This window comes from Berghia stephanieae, chromosome 3 (assembly GCF_034508935.2).
Source record: "Berghia stephanieae isolate SIO BIC M18660-M18661 chromosome 3, UCSD_Bste_1.3, whole genome shotgun sequence".
Classification (NCBI taxonomy): Eukaryota; Metazoa; Mollusca; class Gastropoda; order Nudibranchia; family Aeolidiidae; genus Berghia; species Berghia stephanieae.
The window spans coordinates 70,419,173-70,439,714 of record NC_088362.1 but is presented as its reverse complement, the minus strand read 5'-3'; the positions used below and the strand labels follow the sequence as shown (position 1 = coordinate 70,439,714).

General features: G+C 37.8%; 1 protein-coding gene across 1 annotated transcript in view; it reads left to right on the top strand.

Moving 5' to 3' along the window:
• Positions 1-20,370: 20,370 nt before the first annotated feature.
• LOC144968346 (uncharacterized) overlaps positions 20,371-20,542 on the top strand; it is a 37,277-nt gene continuing 37,105 nt past the window's right edge. Inside the window, exon 1 of the mRNA XM_078906621.1 lies at positions 20,371-20,542. This exon is cut by the window's right edge and continues 27 nt beyond it. The gene's annotated coding sequence lies outside the window, so the exon portion shown is untranslated.

Sequence of the window (20,542 nt, the reverse complement as noted above, 5' to 3'; positions counted from 1 at the left end):
TTGCTGAGGACCCTAATTAAGTTCACTTAGGTTTGCCTCAAGTTAGCTTTGTTTGGCTTTTCTCTTACAGATTCAGATTTTCTAACCTGGTTTTTAAAGATCTGAAAAGTGCGTATGAAACATATTTTTCTCTCTGGTTTGTCCGGCACCGTTTCATAAACATTTTTTTCTCATCTTTGTCTTACACCAGTGCCTGCTCCTTGATTTGCCACTTTGATATAACCTAATGTTTTGGAGAACGGTGAAAATATCTTTATTTTAGTAAAAATTGATGTGACTCTAATGGATTGCACTGTATCAATTTGTAAACATCGTAAAGTGACAATTCATGGCAATGATTGTGGATTGTGCTCTTTAGCAGAACAAATTTTGATAAAATTCAGATTATTTTGTTTGTTGCCAATGGCATTAATGCATTAGTCACAAAGAGTGAAAATGTATTACTATTGGGAACTATTTGAATGTTTCCCTTTTGGTGAGGATCCCTTGCTGCCTTAAGTGGGACAGGGATATATAGCATTATAAAGATCCTTCTTTAGTCTTTTCCTCTTGGTAACGATCTCCTACTGCTTTCTATCAGACCATTGGCTGGGCACAGGGGTAGATAACTGATAATAATAATAATAATAATATAATGAACTTATATAGCGCCTAGTTCCAATTTGGAATTGCTCACTGGCGCTTTACATCAACACATCATGTATGATATACAAATATAGAACTGGCATGTTAAAACCACACAAATTCGATGATAACATAATATATTATAATACAATACATACTAAGAGTCCAAATTATATGCCCTACAGAAAAGCTCAGTTTTTAACCGTTTTCTAAAGATAAGTGGATTTTCACTATTTTTAGTTTCAATATTGATGGAGTTCCACAGTCGGGGGGCATGGTGGTCAAAGGATTTCTCATGAAAAACTAACGATTTTGGGGTTCCCTTAGGATATTTAAATTAGCAGATCTTAAATTTCGACTGGGTTCATAAAGGTGGATAAGTTCCTGAAGGTAAACAGGAGCGGAATTGTTTAAGCAATTGAAAACATGGGTGAGTATTTTAAATTCAATCCTAAACTTTACAGGTAGCCAGTGTAGGTCCTCCAAAATCGGTGTTATATGCTCACGCTTTTTAGATAACGTTACCAATCGAGCTGCTTTGTTCTGTATCTTTTGGAGTCGATTAATGACATTATTATCACAACCATAGAGCAAGCTATTGCAATAATCAAGGCGGGTAAGAATCAAAGAGACCACAAGAAGTTTAGTAGTATCAATATCAAGAAGCCTTCTAATAGCACCAATAGATCTAAGGTAAAGATTGCAGGATCTAGTTACATTAGTGACATGGGCAGACATGTTTAATTTGGTATCGAATAAAACTCCTAAGTTTCTCACAGGTTCTTTAGTGATGGGAATTACACAATCAGAAAGATTCAGGTTAAGCGTGGAAAGGTCCACGAGGCCCCGTCTTGTAATTTGCAACACCTCTGTTTTATTTTCATTTAACCTGAGTTTGTTGCAACACATCCAGTCACTAATCTCAGAGATACAATTTTCTATATCCGTTATAACATTGAGATGATTGTCGATATTAATGGGAAACAGTAATTGGGTGTCGTCTGCGTAAAAATGGTACTTAATAAAATATTTTGAGATGATGTCACCTAATGGTCTGATATAGAGGGTGAATAAAGAGGGTCCCAGAACTGAACCCTGTGGTACACCAAAAGATAGGGGACAAGGAGAAGAGAAGTCATGTCGAATGACAGACACTGATTGAATTCTGTCAGAGAGGTAAGAAGAAAACCAGTCAAGGACAGTACCCCCAAATCCGTATAGTGTCTTAAGTCTGTCAATTAAAAGAGTATGGTCTATTGTGTCAAAAGCAGCACTAAGGTCGAGTAGTATGATAATAACATCATCATTTTTCCGACATAAATGATTTATGATATCATTATGGATTTTAATAAGAGCAGTTTCAGTGCTGTGAAAGGGGTGATAAGCAGACTGAAATTTAGAGAACAAATTGTGTTCATTCAAAAACGTGTTAAGCCTAAAAGCAACAATTTTCTCAATTAGTTTAGACATGAGGGTGAGATTCGAGACTGGTCGATAATTATTTGGGTCTTCTTTGTCAAGGCTAGATTTCTTTAATATGGGAGTGACAATAGCATGTTTAAGATTATTAGATAACCAATAAACAAACTAGCATTTACAATATGAGTAAGAACGGGAACCAAAATATTAGCATAAGAAAGAACAAGCCATGAAGGAATGGGATCTATTGGGCTGGTTGTTTTGGAGCATTGTTTCAGCGCAGACAGTACTTCTGTTTCAGTGGCGGGTTCAAATTCGTCGAATGCTGCTCCGGCTGGAAGTGCATTAGTTTCATTTATTTGTGCTTTCATTGTCTCTTCTTTGTCCAAATTATTCCGAATACCTGATATTTTATCTCTAAAGTGTAGAGAGAAACTATTTGCGGTAGCAATAGGGTCCTCGAAATTATTTGAAGGATGATCCTTCATCAGTTTGTTCAGGGTGGCGAACAGTTCACGTGAGTTTCGTTTGGCACTTGTTATTTTATTTTGAATGTATGTTTTTTTACATGATAAAATTAATTTGTTCCGTTTGTGTTTTAGTCTTAAATAAATTTGATTATGAATTTCTAATTTGGATCGACGCCAAATCCGTTCGGCAGATCTGAGTTGATGTTTTAGTGTTTGTAACTCGTTGCAATACCACTCGGTGTTTGGTCGAAGAATAATTTCTTTCGTGACCGATGGACACAGCTCATCGAACACAGTTTTCAATGAATTATTATATGTGTTTACCATATCGTGAACATTATCACAACTCTTAACAGAGGCGAGTAAATCCAAAGACCTGATGGATTCTTGAAATGTTTCTTTATTTAGTGATTTTGTTTTCCGGTATGTGATCGTTTTCTTGACGGTTGTTTTGCATTCGATTTTTAGATTTAAAGCAATCAGGTTATGATCTGAAATTGTGCGATCCAAAACGTCAACGTTATCAATTATTTTGTTATCTTTCCTGGAAATTATTAAGTCTAAGATGTGCCCCGCCTTGTGAGTTCCGTCCTTTACATATTGTCTTAAATTGTGACTATCTAAAATATCCTTTAACTTCAAACATTTTGTATCCGTTAGATCGTCCATGTGAACATTAAAATCGCCCAATATAAGAATTTCACCACTGGTTGTGCTAGTTTCTAACGCGAGCGTGTCGATTTCATCATAGAATTGATTATGTGTGAGTTTATTCCTTGTAGATGGAGGAGGTCTATAAATTACAACAACATGGTACTTCTCATTCCTTTCTGATGTTAATGTCATATCTAGAGATTCGAAAGTTTTATAATTCGATTGCGTCTTGTTTTTCTGTAGCTTAACGGATTCTTTATGAATAACAAAAATCCCTCCTCCTCGACCGGTTTTTCGATGCTGTGCTATGAAACTATATCCTCGTGGAATCAGTTTACTGTCATTGTTTTTAAGCCAACTTTCCGTGATAATAAAAATATCCAAATCCTTCTCAATGATAATATTTTCAATTAAGGCTTCCTTTTTAGTAACGGACCTTGCGTTAATCAAACCAACTTTAAGACATTTATGATTGTGATAATTGTTGTTTGACGATGAGTTGTTTATTTGTATAGGTAGCAAGGAATGTCGTCGTTCAATGGCCTTGTGTTGGAATGACGGTGTGAAGAAACGATTAAATTCATTCATGACAACTTTTATCCTTTTCCTTTTCTTTCTTCCACCACTTTTCCCCCGTCTTGTCTTCCTTCCATTTCTATTTTTGTCTATCCTTTCCTTAAACTGTTCACTCGTCATGTTTTGATTCTTTAACACATGTGATGATAATAGTTCATGATAATATAATCGAAAAATAACAAGTGGGGGCAGCTGGTAAGTTGTATTATATTTGTTAAGGGACAGCAAGAAAGTATGGTGGTATTGAATCGCCGCTGGCATTCCAAGTGCTGGTGACAACATTTAAAGATAAAAACAATAACAATAGGGTGTTGAATGGGGTATGGCGGCTCGTAGAGAATCAGGGATAAAAATCGGCCTCTTGAAGAGTAAAATCCATTTATTTAATTTAAAATCAACTAAATACATAAAACGTTATCATCACAGGGTGCACTGAAGACTAAAAATCACAAAAAATTATATAAAAATTATAGTCCAATAGTTTGAATTCACGAATAAAAATCTGCAAATAATAGAGAATAACACAGAGGTGGTAATGGATGCAGCCGTTCACCAGCGCTACACACTACATATAACTGATGAGATTTACTTGCAACTATTTCCCTTGTCTTTCTTTTCCTCAGGTGACTCTTTAGTCTACTTTTGTAAGCACTGAACTCTAAATTTATTAAATCCTGAAATGACCAAAAAGCGTCTAGCGTATAACAAAATTTAAACTATCAAAGTTGCTTTCTTTACCTTCACAATTATATAGAATAGACTGGTATAGTGTGGACACACGACTAGTTTTTTTCTCTATTTCAGGATGGACGATACTGCATTGAAGCCTCGTTTGTGATGCTCTTCATTACCAAATGCTTTGTTCAAAGTGAATTATTCTGTCAGCCTGGTCTTTCATATTTGACTTCTTTTTTAAAACTGTTACAAAATAATGTCATGATAAGGAAAATTTTCTCATCATTGGATTGAGGTTTTCTCAAATTTGGTAAATCTTGCTGTCTCTATCTCTTCTTATATATGATAGGTTTTAAGGACAAGTGGGCCATCCTGCATTAAAAGAAAAGTTTTCCTTATATTCATTTATCTTTTCAAGATTAAAAGGGTTAACTTGAAGCACTTACCTGGGTGGGGTCTTTTGTCATCCCATTTTTAGCAAGTAGGCATTTACTGTGTCCTCTGTTCCCCTATATCTGTTTTCCAACTTGCTTTCTGTCTTTGTCTTGGAATGAGATTACCTGGCCAGAGTCCTTGACTGGGAGGGAAATGGTCAAATGTATGGTTATAGTTTTGGGAGACGATATTTTTTTTCCTTGTAAATCATCTCTCAGTTATATAGTTATTTTTTCATCTTTAACATATGATTTGTTGACATTTGAGTGTATTCCTAATAGTGGGATCTTGTGCTGGTGTCTGGGTGCAACATTTACGATTTAGGTAATCTCAAACTAAGTACACTGATAGTGTGCTCTTGGAATGTACATCTACTGTTTCCTCAAGTCCTTTTAATTATTCATCTAGAATGTTTTTACTGTGCAATTTTCATCCTTGTTACTGGCGCTGATATGACCTAAATGTGTTGCAAGCACCATAAAACCCTAAAAAAACAATTTACTTGTCAATCTGTTATTTACTGTTATATTTTTTGTTTTAAACATATGATTTGTAAATAATTGAGTGTATTCACCTTAGTGGGATCTCATGCTTGTCTGGATAATACTTATAGGGCTTTCAAACTAAGTACCTTGATAGCATGCTCTTGGCATCGACATCTTTTTCCTATTTGAACCATTCCATTCTGTCTTACTGGGTGGGGATCCTGACCTCCCATAGTGGGCAGGGAGGTACATACTGTGTCCTCTATCCCCTTATATCTGTTTTCCAACATGCTTTCTGTCTTTGTCTTGGAATGAGATTACTTGGTTTTGTCCTGACACTGGCCGGAATCCTAGCTGGGAGGGAAACAGTCAAATGCATAGTTATTGTTTTGCGAGATGATATTTTTTTCCTTGTAAATCATCTCTCTGTTGTGTATTATTATATTTGTTATTTTGAATATATAATGTAAGCATTTGAGTGTGTTCCTCTTTGTTGGATTTTGTGCTTGTGTCTGGATGAGACTTGTAAGTGGTTTCAAACTAAGTACATTGGTGGTATGCTCTTGGAATCTACATCTGATCCCTATTTGTTATCAGTTCCCCTTTGTCTTACTTTTTCTTGGGTACTTTAATTGTAATTCTAGAACTTTTGACTATCCAATTTTCTTCCTTTTTACTGGCGCTGATATAACCTAAATGTGTTGCAAGCGCCGTAAAACCCTTAAAAACAAACAAAACAAACCATTCTGTCTTACTTTTTTATCTTGTACTTTTAATTGTGAATCTAGAATTTTTGATTATCCCATTCTCTTCCATTTTACTGGCATTGAAAGGACCGAAATGTGATGCAAGCGCCGAAAAACCCTTGAAAACAAAAGCGATCGAGGCACTTGCATAAAAACTAAGTACACTGATGGTGTGCTCTTGGAATCTACATCCATTCCCTATTTGAACTAATTCCCCTTTATCTTACTTTTTCTTGGTTGCTTTAATTGTAATTCGAGAACTTTTTACTATCCCGTTATCTTCCTTTTTACTGGTGCTGATTTGACCTTAATATGTTGCAAGCGCTGTAAAGCTTTTAAAAACAAACCTTCAGGTTGCTTTCTTTACTTGTCCTGGAATAAAACTATTTAGTTTTGGCCCATGTCTCAATTGGGATCCTTTGCTGAGAATGTGACAGTTTCACTTTTGTTGGGCTATTCTATCATCTTCCTTTTCCTGGTGCTTACAAATGTCGCAAGTAGTTACATTCCTTAAAAAGATATAAAGACAAATTCAAATCTAGTCAGAATCCACATCTCAAATACAGTGAGAATTGATTAACAAAAAAATGGCTAGACCCAAAATATCCACCCACAGAGTGTCGGAAATGTCTTTTATTGTTTTTTTTAAATTTTGCTTTGTAAACAAACTCCGAAGTCACTAAACCAAAGAGAGTTGCTTTCAATTTACATTTAGACACAAGACAATTTGCACTGTCCAACTACAACACTTATCTTAAAGCAGTCGTAACTCAACAGGCTTCTGGGTGGGGTTCCTGACCTCTCATGGTGGACAGGGGGGCACTTACTGTGTCTTCTATCCCCCTCTATGTTTTCCAACATGCTCTCTGTCTTGTCTTGGAATAAGATTTCTTGGTTTTGTCCTGGTCCTGGCCGGAACAGTCAAATGTATAGTCAGTTTTTTCGATGTAAATCATCTCTCTGTTATGCAATGTATTATGTTTTGTTAACGTATTGAATATGATTTGTAAACATTTGAGTGTATTCCTCTTTGTGGGGACCCAGCGGCGTGGCGTATTGACGGCATATGGTGGTGCCATGATTAGAAAAAAAAATTCTAATACAGTGAACACGGTTAAGAGGAGAGAGCACGACATATTAAAAACTCTCTTTTATGGAAGGATGGGGGAGGGTCGATGGTTTCTACGAGTGGACAAAGCTCACAAAAACAAATAATTCATGAAAACAACAAGCCACAACACTGAGATACAAGTCCCGTATGAAAAGGTCTTTGTAATTATTCTTTGTCCACCATTTAAAGGATTGGATTTGGTAGATAATGCAATCAATATGTTATAAATGTAAATCAAAAGAGAAAAAAAAACCTATGACAGAAATTACTTACTTTTAGTACTTGTAAAAAAAATCTGCACGGCGATGTTTCATCTCTGCAAATCTTTTTATAATGTGTTTATTGAAATCTGGAATGGCATCTATTTCAGCTTTGTGAATTGAAAGAATCATTAATGAATTTAACCGCTCCTGTTTCATTGAATTTCGCAACAAAAAAATTTCACTCTTTTAAGGGTGCTAAAACAACGTTCAGGAGGTTAAGAAATACGATGGAAGTGGTTAAGGTCACTATAGCCTATAGATGTCCATGATTTGTCAGTGTTTGTTGTATCTGTAAAAAGTAGACAATAAAAACAAAAGACTAAACTAACTGTGAGCCATTCATGCCTGTCATACCATGTCACTGAAAAAGCGAGTTTTCGCGATTTCCACACCTGTGTTAATTCAAAATCAGTTGGTTGGTAAGGAACTAGTCTTTTTATTTCTAATTTGTCATCTAGTGTCAATCTCCCAAACGGTCGGTGAAGTAAAGAGTCAACTTGATTCATTGCAATTCATTGTTTAACAAAACAAAACTTCAAAGTATATATCAAATAATGGAAATCAGTGGAATACGATTAATGATTGCACAAATAAAAGGTAGATTCAGATCTTAAAGCATCACAAAGAAAAAATCACTCCACTTAAGTACTTAAAAATCTAAAAACACACCAAAAGTATAACTGTTGACAGTCTTCGCTTTCTTTCTCTGACTGACACAAATACACACGCACAAACACAACACACACACACACACACAAATAAACACTCATACACACGTAACCATCAACTCGGCACTACAAGCAAGAAAAATGTTGGTAAATTCGTCCACAATGCTTCGTTGCAAAGAATTACTTTATTCAATAATCGTGAAAAAGAGGTGGGGGGGTTTGATATGTCATATTTTAAAGTTTTATGATGTTTTTCTTTGCTGCTTACAAATAAACTTGACAATGATCAGTGTTTTTGACAGTTAATGTAATATTTTGGATGGCCGAAGTTACCCTAATTTGGCGCATCCCCCCAGTCCTAAGCGACCCGCCCGCCTAGCCCCAGTCCAACGGTGGAGCTCTCAGATCCTGGCACAAGTCGAGGGGTATTCCGCTATTTGAAGATAGTATAATTCGACCTAGTTTCTCGCTCAATCAGCTGTCGCGATACTAATGGATATAGCATTAATTAACAGGTAGATAACCACGCCTCTCGGACAATCGTCATAATGTAAACAATGGTAGTGATTGGTAGACACATCAAACTACACAGGTTTTACTATCGATGGTGTGTGTCTAAATAAAATACCCACTGTTCAACCACTTGGTCAATAGAACTAACACAGAAAACTATGTATAAATGTAACCGTTTAAAATCTAATCGAGAAAATCGTGTGATAACTAGTCACCCATTTGACGGTATAAAAACAATAACAATGATCAGAGAGAGGGCGATTTCATTCACATTACTGTTTATAAACAACCAAATATGTTTGTCCGATCACGTGTGAGGGTGTGTCACAAATTTTAAGTTTTGATTGGTCAAAAATCTACTGGTTAATTGGAGCTTGGATTGCTTTGCACCACGGTGTTGACTCTCTCACTACTTCGCGCAGTGATGTCACCAACACACGAGTCGGCAGCAGCTTCTTATGGTTCACACTATTATGTTATGACGATCGACCCAATCAGCAAAGTCCGGTCCGCATTCGTGCACCGTCGCGAACCCGCCTGGTAGCATCGTCACAACACACCTTTCGACTAGATGCTCTGCCGTTTCGGGTTCTTGCCCACAGCGTGGACATATTGGACAGGAATTTAGACCCCCAACTGATGTAACGTACCGGCCGTTAGGCAGCTCCTCGACCGAAGCCGATTCGCAGCTACCCAGTGTCTCCTCTTACTGGTATCAAAGCCTGGCAACTTCTCACCAAGCTTAGAGGAGTGTAGGTCCCCGCCCCCACGAGGGATTGAATTCGTCCAAACCGACTTCCATCTCGTATGTGCAGCTCTGTCCGTAGTCAGGGATTCTGCGTACAAGGGTTGCCGGGACTTATTTCGGCTCGAAACGGGGGCACCGTTCATTATGCGCATGAGAGGGGTATCCCCATTCCCTCTCTCTTTGATCTTACTTTGCCAGTTTCCCGTAATGGTCTCCCTCCGGACATCGGGGGGCTGGATCGCCGCCATTATCGGGCCCCATTCTCTAGGGGTTGTTGCTAGCGTTCCCGACACTATGTGCATCGACTTGCGAAGTTTTACATCCACCTTCTCAACGTTTCTGCTTCTACCCCACACTGGAGCGCAATACTCCGCGGTGGAATAGCATAGTGCCAGGGCGGATGTTTTCAGGAGCGCTTGGCTAGCGCCCCAAGTCGATCCCGCCAGCTTCCTCAGAAGACTATTCCGCTTCTCTATCTTCCGGGCAACCCCTTCGAGATGAACCCGATAGGTAAGACTGCGATCCAACGTCACCCCTAAATATTTTGGACGCGGCTCATATGGGAGTGGCTGGTCCCCGACTAGGACATTCAGTTTACGGGTGTGCCAACCACTGCATCAGTGAAATGCAGTGGCCACGGTTTTTGAAGTGTTCATCTTCAGGTACCACTTGTCAAAGTAGGATTTTAGTCTGGTGACGTCCTCGCTGAGTACGCTCTCGAGACGGGTCCACACTTTACTCTGAGTAACGAGTGCCCAGTCGTCTGCGTATCCCAGCCTCAGGGAGGAAGTGTTCGGCATATCGCTAATGTAAACGTTAAACAACATTGGCGCAAGTACCGACCCCTGAGGGACCCCATTCTTCAGTTTCCTTACTTTGCTTGTGACGTCTCCCAGCGCGACGTGGAATTGCCTTTCCCCTAAGATCGAAGAGAACAACTTCAAGGTCTTTTTGCACCTTATGATTTTTGCAAGTTTGAGCATTAACCCATCGCACCAGACCGTATCGTACGCCGCTGATAGGTCTATAAACACAGCACCTGTTTGCTGTTTTCTCTCGAACCCGTGCTCAATATGCTCTGTAAGGGCAATGACCTGCTCCGTGGTGCACCTCCCTTCCCTGAAGCCTGCCTGCTCGGGTGGCAGGGCAGCGTCTAGGACCGGCCCCCATCGGTTTAATAGAACACGCTCCAACAATTTGTAAAGACAGCTCAGCAGCGATATGGGTCTGTAACTGTCTGCCTCCTTCGCCGGCTTCCCTGGCTTCAGGATGGCAACTATCTTCGCATGCTTCCACACTTGTGGAAGCTTTCCTTTTGCAAGGATGTCAGACATTGCCTCTGCTAGCCAGGCCCGTGCCCTGGGGCCCAGATGCGTCACCATATCGGGATATACACCATCTATCCCTGCTGCTTTGCCGTTCTTCACTTCGCTAATGGCTGCACCCACTTCTCGGGGACTGAACGGGGCCATCCAGTCCGACTCCTCCGCAGGTAGCGAGTCCAAAATCGTACGGTACGCCTTGCGGACACCGCGCTCAAAAGCCTGATTAGGGACCCGCTTACTACGGTTCTTAATGTTCTTGGCAATTGTGTCTGCCTCGCATTCCGGTGCAGCCTTCGCGTAATTCCGATCTGGGTCCAATTTCTTTATCAAACGCCAAGCGTGGCGGCTGGAGTGTGTAAAGTCGAGACTTTCCACGGTCTCCTGCCACCGTTGCTTCCTTCCCTCTGCCAGAGACTGAAGTAGTCTATCGGCTGCGTCCTGGGACTGGGTCTGCTGGTACTCTCGGTACAGCTCTTCCGACTCGGCGCAGTGCGTGACTCGGAATCTTGAATAGAGTGGAGACTAAAAAGGCAGTATGTTGTTGGCGAGTTGGCGAAAGACAGTGGAGTTAAAATCTCTGTTTTATTTTTAATTAAATTATGCTGTTAATGATTTTTTAAAAGATTGGTGCGGTGCCTGGCACCATTCGATCCAATGGCCCCACGCCACTGTGGGGACCCATGCTTGTGTATGGATGAGACTTTTAGGTGATCTCGAACTAAGTACTTTATATAGTGTGCTCTTAGAATCTACATCTGTTTCCTATTTGAACCAATTCCCCTTTGTCTTACCTTTTCTTAGGTGCTTTAATTGTAATTCTAGGACTTTTACTATCCCATTTTCTTCCTTTTTACTGGCGCTGATATGACCTAAATGTGTCGCAAGCGCCGTTAAACCCTTAAAAACAAAAACAAATACAGTGTAAAAAAGGTTAGTTCCCTTGAATCTAGGATTTGCAGATTTTTACTGAAGTATGGATTTGCAATTTTAGAAAAAGACTTGAATTGATAAACAAATTTTGGTTAATCAAGTATTATGTATATTGGATATAATGGAAGGTTAACCGATAATTTGTCATTAATTCTGTTATATTGTTAAAGTTTAACTCATTATCTCATATATTTGGTGAATTGGATTTTTAGTAACACTAAGACTCCGAAATCACTGGACGAATCATCACCAAATTTTGCAGTGTTTACAATTGACATTAAGATGGATTGCGTGTATTATTAGATTGTGATGATTCTATCGAAAAATCAAATTTGTTTTGTCAAATCCCATAAAAAACAGACACCATATTTTTTAGTATTTGGGTTGTGTATCAACTTTCCGGTCAGCAAGTATGATAAATGAGGTGGGAGTACTTGCATTGAATCGATACCATTAGTGGTTCCTCTCTAAGGAGTTCTCTTACGTAGTCGAAAAATGGATTGTCTATTAAGACAATAGAAATTGAGTTCAAATTTTCTTCAACACTTGAATCATACATTTTGGTTGATTGACTTATCATCACGTTCATTGAAGTCCAATGAAAGGCCTGCTATCCTTGTGGTATAATGAATGTAAAGAACGGTCTTTGTGTTAAAACATTACCATACAATACTAATGTTACAAGCGTATTTAGTATTGCCATAGAGTTGCCTCCCTTGTAGTGTCACCCAACTCTAAACTACAAGCCCTGAATGGTGCAGCTGCATAAGCTTGAGCCGAATGTGTCGATAGATCTGCGAATCATAGAAATAAACATTTTGCCAGTAAATCGTGAATTACAGACAAGGTGATACAGTGTTATGATCTTTGCTTCGTACCCAATAGGTACAGAATTCTGACCCCCTGCCACACTGTTGTCTTGATCATGTAACCTCGCCCTAGTTCACCTTGTTGATGCCTGGGTTATTCCAGTCTTCCCCTGTATAAAGACAATTCCCCCTCAGGAATGAATAAAGGGGTTGCATGATAATGAATGTAGGACTTTTGGTTTTCTAAGAGTTTCATTACCAAGCATTTAATTAAATACTCACAATTTTGGATATTTTTTGGGTTAGCTGTTTTCAAAATAGGATTTCAGTGTTTATAACTGGGTGGGGTTCCTGACCTCCCATAGTGGGCAGGGAGGTACTTGCTGTGCCTTCTATCCCCTATATCTGTTTTCCACCTTGCTTTCTGTCTTCGTCTTGGAATGAGATTACTTGGTTTTGTCCTGGCCCTGGCCTGAGTCCTAGCTGGGAGGGAAATAGTCAAATGCATAGTTATTGTTTTGGGAGATGATAATTTTTTTCCTTGTAAATCATCTCTCTGTTATGTATTATTATGTTTGTTATTTTTAATGTATAATGTAAGCATTTGAGTGTATTCCTCTTTGTTGGATTTTGTGCTTGTGTCCGGATGAGACTTATAGGTGATCTCAAACTAAGTACATTGATGGTTTGCTCTTGGAATCTGCATCTGATCCCTATTTGTTCCCAGTTCCCCTTTGTCTTCCTTTCTCTTGGGTGCTTTAATTGTAATTCTAGAAATTTTTACTATCATATTTTCTTCCCTTTTACTGGCACTGATATAACCTAAATGTGTTTCAAGCGCCGTAAAACCCTTAAAAACAAAACAAACAGTGTTCATAAAAAAAAGGAATATAAGAATTTGTGCAGTATGTCATCATCAACAGCAAGATGAACAAATTAATTGTCAAGCCATACCTAATGCCCTTTTCTCCCATGATTAGTTGTGTGACAAGATACGACAGTAAAATATAGTTTTCTAGCCCTCCTTGGACTGCATGCTCCTTCCTTCCATGATTATTGTCAAATACGTTTTGTGACAAGGTGCGACTGAATCTAAAAAGGAATGATTTGTGGTCTTGTGTCATAGCATTCTGATTCTGACTTGTAGGACCCTGGATTGAATCAGCTGTTGGTTGTGTAAAGCTGAGTACTTGGAAAAAGGCTCTTTATTCACATTCTCTCTTCATTCTCAGATTTAACATGAGTGCCTAGTCGGTATTAGTAGTATCAATGGAAAAAATTGTAAGAGCACCTTTCCGTTTCAGGCACCACATTAGCCATCTGTCCCATTGGGGGATCCATTGAAGGGTAGATGCGCAGTATAAATTTTTATTATTATTATTATCATTTCGTCTCGTCTTTCTTGTTAAGTGTTCCTGTTGGCTTGGGACCCATTGCAAAGGGCTTTGAGCACAGTGAAATATTTCGGTTAAATGTTTTCAATGCAGTTTATTTACTGGCAAAACACAAACATTATTTAACATTCCGGAGCATTTTGATTAAAAATCTTATCTGATTCATCACACATAATAGCAGTTGAGTCACATATTTACAGTCGACTCGGGTTAATCGCATACTCCGCTTAAACGCTACACCTTGAAAACTGATGCTCAGATGCTATATTTAGTGTCTCCGTTTTATCGACACACTAACCCGAACTCCTAAGGTTGTGCAAATAAGCGGAGTCGAGTGTACTATAAGCAGGATGATATTTTTAAAAGTAGTCTCAGAAAAGTCACTCGAATTGACCCAGTTTGTCATGCTTATCATTAGTATTATTTTTTTTTATAGGGCTTTACTAAACCCGATAACAAAACCTTACCTATTTTTTTAAAAATTACACTGACATCGTTTTTTTCTCATGAGATGATATGACTTGTGCGGCTATGTGGTCTTGTGGTATGACACTCAATTTCAGATCGGAAGGTCCTGGTTTCGAGCCTCGCTCGCTCGGCGCATAGTTGAGTCCTTGGAAAAGGCTCTTTACTCCCATTATCTCACCGTACTCAGATGTAAAACGAGTACCTGGCCGTTAACAGCGTTGTCTCTGTCCGAAAAAAAAATATAATATCGCCTAACAGGCGTCATGTCTTGTCCTAAAGGTTAATTGTTGCTGTCGGACAGGGACCCCTTGTAAAGCACTCGGAGCACTTTTAGTGGATATTGCGCTATGTAAAAGCTCATATTTTTTTTTAATGTCACAGGTTCGAAATCTGCTGGAAATATTTTAATTTGTATTTTTTCTCCCTGCTGGCTGGCCTGGGGTTATTTAAGGCACCTAGTGTAGAGACCTACATTAAAATGGCAGTGCCTCCTTTAAAATAACCTTATGATCGATTGGGTTAAAATATACGTTAATCAAAAGTTGTGAAATTATTAGAATTAAACCCAGCAGATACTTTTAACCAGATTGTATTCAATGATAATTTAACCAGATATACTGTAGTTGTGTTTGGATTCATCCTTAACCTTCATTATTATTATTATTATTATTATTATTATTATTATTATTATTATTATTATTATTATTATATTATTATTATTATTATTATCATTGGGGGGGGGGGGGCGAAGTGGCCGAGTGGTTTAGGCATTGCAGTGACCCGGAAGGTCTCGGGTTCGAGCCCCGCTTCAGGCACTTTCGTTTTTTTTCCCTTGGGCATGATTATTAACCTCCAATTTGCTCACTTGGACAACATGGATGATTCCTGTTGACATCAGACATCTTGTTTGGTGAATTATCTATATTCCTTCGTGGAATGGCTAGGAGACGATATCTTATGATGTCGTGGCGGAAGGGCATAATTTATTTATTTATTTATTTATTTACTATTAATATTATCTTCATCATCATCATCATCAATAAACTCGACTACATGTAGCCATTTACTGTCGATATCTTCCCAGACTTGCATTTGTTGATCTTTGTTGTGATATGGGTTTTTTTGGGTCTCAAATAAGGGGCCGATCTCTCACAAATTTTTTTTATTTTTATTTTTTTTTGCAATTTTTTTCGTCTTTGGTCCATCTTGATGGACGCGGCATAAAAAACGAACAATGCTACAAACCGAGGCACGCTAGTTTTCGTTATGGCTGTGCCGTGCTGCCTATATAGATAGTATGCGCTTGGCTTAGAAGCTCATAACATTGCCATCCGGAAGTATAACGGACCAACACACAAAACTGTGTGTATCCATGAACGTTTATAGTCAGGTTAATACAGTTCAGTGAGCATTACTCATAAACGCGGATGGCAAAAAACAATAACAAAGCCCTGAGTGACGTCATCTTCGAACTATCTATAGGGGGTTTCTCTAATTTCTTGTGGTTACGATGGTTTGTCTCACGTGTCGTGTGCTGTGTGCGACATGACGAAATCCTTGTGCTGTCTTTGGAGGGTCCGCCTTAGACACACTGCTATGTTACTCTGTACTGATAGTTTTAGGCTTGGACACTCTGATACATTTCTCTTGGACATACTGATATTTTACACTTGGACACACTGATAGGTTACTCTTGGATGCACAAAAGTGCTACTCTTGGACACACTGTTTTTTTACTCCTGGACATACTGATATATCACTCTTAGACACACCAATATGTTACTCTTTGACTCACTGATCTGTTACCCTTTGACAGCTGATATCCTACTCTTAGACACATTGAGATGTTACTCTTGGGATCACCGTCAGTTCTTTCTTTGTTGAAGTGCTATAGCCATCTGCTTTACTTATTTTTAGGCGCTTGTAAAGGTAGCGAAACACTATAATATTCTAATAACTCCCATTGTCTGTCTTTTTTTTTTTCGACAAGAAAATGGCATGTCTCCCAAACGCCCGTCCTAAATCCAAAATAATAAATGTGACCCCTCCTCTCAAAACGGTATTATGTCTGTTTGAGCAAGATGTAAAATGGTGATTTCAAAGTTAAACTGATTAGAAATGTGAAAATTCAGTTTTTGTTATTTCAAGACTCCCTTAAAAGACAGACGGAAAGAATAACGATTTACTCTTCTGGTCAAAAGTGCAAACAATTTGACTACCATCTCAGCAGAACTAGATATATCTAGCACAACTCAATTTACGCATTCAGAGAAAAAAACCCACTAAAAACCAATCTTCAAACTCAAACATCTTCAACTATTCATTTGCACTCCGCACTATCAAAGACTGGAACCTGGGTGGGGTTCCCGCCCTCCCATAGTAGTTACTTGCTTTGTCTTTTATACCCTATACTTGTTTTCCACTTGCTTTCTGACTTTGTCTTGGAATGAGATTACTTAGTTTTGTCCTGATCCTGGCCGGAGTCCTTGACTGGGAGGAAAACAGTCGAATGTATAGTTATAGTTTTGGGAGATGCTATTTTTTTCATTGTAAATCAGCTCTCTGTTATGGACTGTTGTATTTTTAACTTTTAACATTTGATTCGTAAACATTTGAGTGTGTTCCTCTTAGTGGGGACCCGTGTTGGTGTCTGGGTGAGACTTTTAGGTGATCTCAAACTAAGTACACTGATAGTATGCTCTTGGAATCTACTTTTTTTTTCCGTATTTGAACCATTCCCCTTTGTCTTACCTTTACCACAAATCCATTTAATTGTAATTCTAGAATGTTTTTACTATCCACTTTTCTTCCTTTTTACTGGCGCTGATATGACCCAAATGTGTTGCAAGCGCCGTAAGACCCTTAAAAACAAAACAAAATAAACAAACCAAAAAACAACAAAACAACTAAGACTGGAACACTCCTCTTAAATCATGCGAGAATACACAACAAATTTAAACACCTTCAACTTCAAGCGAAGATTATCAAACTACTTCAGCCTAAACCACATTCAACAACTCTCCCCCCCCCCCCCCCCCCCCCCCCCTCTTCCCGAATACAAATACTTAGTATTGGGTCGACTTCGAGTAACATTCGGATTCAGCTTCAGATAATTCATTGTCCTCATTAAAACATATTATATATATATATATATATATATATATATATATATATATATATATATATATATATATATATATATATATATATCGATGGCCTGTTGATCAAACCTCTGAAGTTGCCTCTTTGGGAAACTATACTTCAGAGGTTTGATCAACGGGCCATCGATATATATATATATATATATATATATATATATATATATATATATATATAATATAATTCTATATATATATATATATATATATATAATATTATATATATATATATATATATATATTATATATATATATATATATATATATATATATATATATATATATATATATATATATATATAATATATATATAAAATATATAAACTTTATCCAAGTCTCATATCATTATGTATAAATTCGATTTTGAACAGTCTTAATCACCCGGACATAAATCCATTTGGAGGCGGTAGATCAAAAATACAACACGACTCGGTCCTCATCTTTTCTACGACTTCGGACAGGAATTTCTTCAAAAAACAAACCAACTGCCCAACTTTTTTACCACATGGCCAAGTGCAACCTGTTCTAAAAATCATTACACAACCGGAAAGTATTTTATGGTGACTGGGAAATTGTCAGCTCTGCCTTTTGATTAATTTGATGTTATCTTCTTTTGATACGTGTATGTGTGTGTGTGTGTGTGTGTGGGGGGGGGGGGGTTCAAATAATAATGCCCCCCCTCCCCCAACCCTCCCTTTAATCTTTTCGTATGGTAATATGTGCACTGTGAAAACAGTAGCTGCAATACGACATGGGGTTTTCTTGAAGCACGAAGCTATTGTTGCTCTCTTGGTGAAAATGTCCAGCTAATAAAATGTCACATTAGAGCGATGTAAGTACAGCTACCGTCGCGTATTTTTGTATCATTAATGCATTTATATTTTGCATTTTAAAAAACGGATTCACCGTGATCATTTTGCTTTACAATGCTTAATTTATTTCCTAAACATGTCGTGTGGAACCACATTCAATTTCATGCAAGACAAATTGCGTGTTATGCATCTTTTTTGCTCTACTTCTTTTCATACCTATTCATCGCTGCCCATTGTCAGGTACTCAATCCAACCTGAGCCGAATGGAGCTATGTTTGCAACATGCTATGCCCTTACCCGAGGACAAAAAGCTGGAGCCAGAGATTGTTATTATTGACACACATCAGGATGGTCATTGATCATGCTCAACCTCGCTGGATATTGTTACCAGACGGTCCTGAGCTACTGACCCACCACCGCTTTGACATGATTCGTGTCTTCACCATCTTTGACGAGATTCGCAGCAATACCAGAGTGAATTAAATGTATCTATAAATCGTCTTATTTAAAGGCACTATGGTGGTTCCAAATTATTAACCCAACACAAGACGAATTTAACATGATTTTCTCACGGGTTTAGTGTTCACACTACTGATATATGTTTAAAAAATATCCATATTATATTATCGATTCTTTACAAGTAAAAATAAGGCTGGCACAAATACCATTAAATAAAGAACCATTATTACTGGTAATTATTTATCTTGATATACTTTCCTCAGTACAAAGAAGAAATGAAGCGTATGTTCTGACTACTGTATTGTAAGAAAATGAAAGGTGTTTAAAATCTCAATAAGTTTTATTATTATCAAATTGTTTAAAACGTTTTAGCCTTTCACTGTCGATTGATTGTCGACAAAAAGGGGACTGCGAGTGCCGGGTAAATATTGATACAGAACCAACCACGGTTTTCCGCATGATAGACCTGCATTGTCGTCGTGTGGGTCAGTAACGAAAGAGTTATGGTCCTTTTCAACACTCGGTCCTCTGTCGAAATCAACAAGCGGAAAAATACGATTGTTGCTCCATTGGGTAATGTTTAAAGTGCATTTTGAGCCTACATAATGTACGACATTACGATAAGTTCAATAATGGCTTTATAATGTGTGAGAACATTAAATGCAATTTATTGTTTTCAGTTTAGTCAAATTATACAAATTTTTGCTTAAGCTGGGGTCATACTATTTGGCACTAAAAAGTTAATGTCACTCACGCGAGCTTCTCCATAACAGCCCTGCTTGTTCGATAAATGTAAATTACCGTACTTAATTTGTTGTATGGTATAATATCATGAAGACAGCTTATAAAATCGAGACTACCAGTTGTAACGGTTTTTCAGAGAAACAGGAATAGACCAATCGCCAATTGAGAAAAAAAAAGTTAGCTAGCATTATTACACGACAACATGCCAACACTTTTTAAAGGAACCTCAAAGAAGAGGATTGCAAATATTTCCCCTGAACCAAAATATTAATTTATTTCCTGCCGATGTGTAATCATTTACAAGTCTGCATAACCCATATTATCATGAGCTTATTGTCGTAATGGAAATACTCTCAAATTAACGCAAATCATTGTCAATTACAATATTAGATCAAGCCCATAATTGAATTCGTTTATCAGATCAGAAAATATGTACAAGTAGTTTCCAGCGAAGTCGACCACTTGTAGTTTTTGATAGCAAATCCAATAATAGCTGTAAATTTGGCTGATTTGTTGTTTTTTTTTAATCCTGACTTTGTGCGTAAATGAAAGAGTGAAATATTAAATGTTCTAGTGGCTATGCTCATTGATGGGAGAGGAGTGTGATAGTGCGCAATTGTAAAAGTATCAGAATATGTTTAATACAATATATAATCAAGCAGAGTGGAAGCTCTAGGCCTCGATTATTGACTATAAAATTTACATGTGAATCTTGAGTCTCGAATTAATCTTGCCGATCCTGTAAGAAGGTTAGACTAAGCAGAGCGATGGCTATCCACATGAAACTGCGGGAAGATTAGCCGTGCTGTTTCGTCATTTGGTATAACCATTCGCCCAACTCAACATTGAACGTGAAGCAAAGACACGCGGCGTACTTGGCACCCATAGAGTTAAATCTCCTTGAGTCGATTAGTTGCTCGTTTAGGTCTTGTACCATAACTGTAAACAAGTGTTGTTTGTTAAAAAAAATAAAATAAAAGAAATAAAAAAATCTTGTATAGAACTAAAAATCAAGAATTTTCAAAAGTAATCTAAATGGTAAACTATATGGAGTGA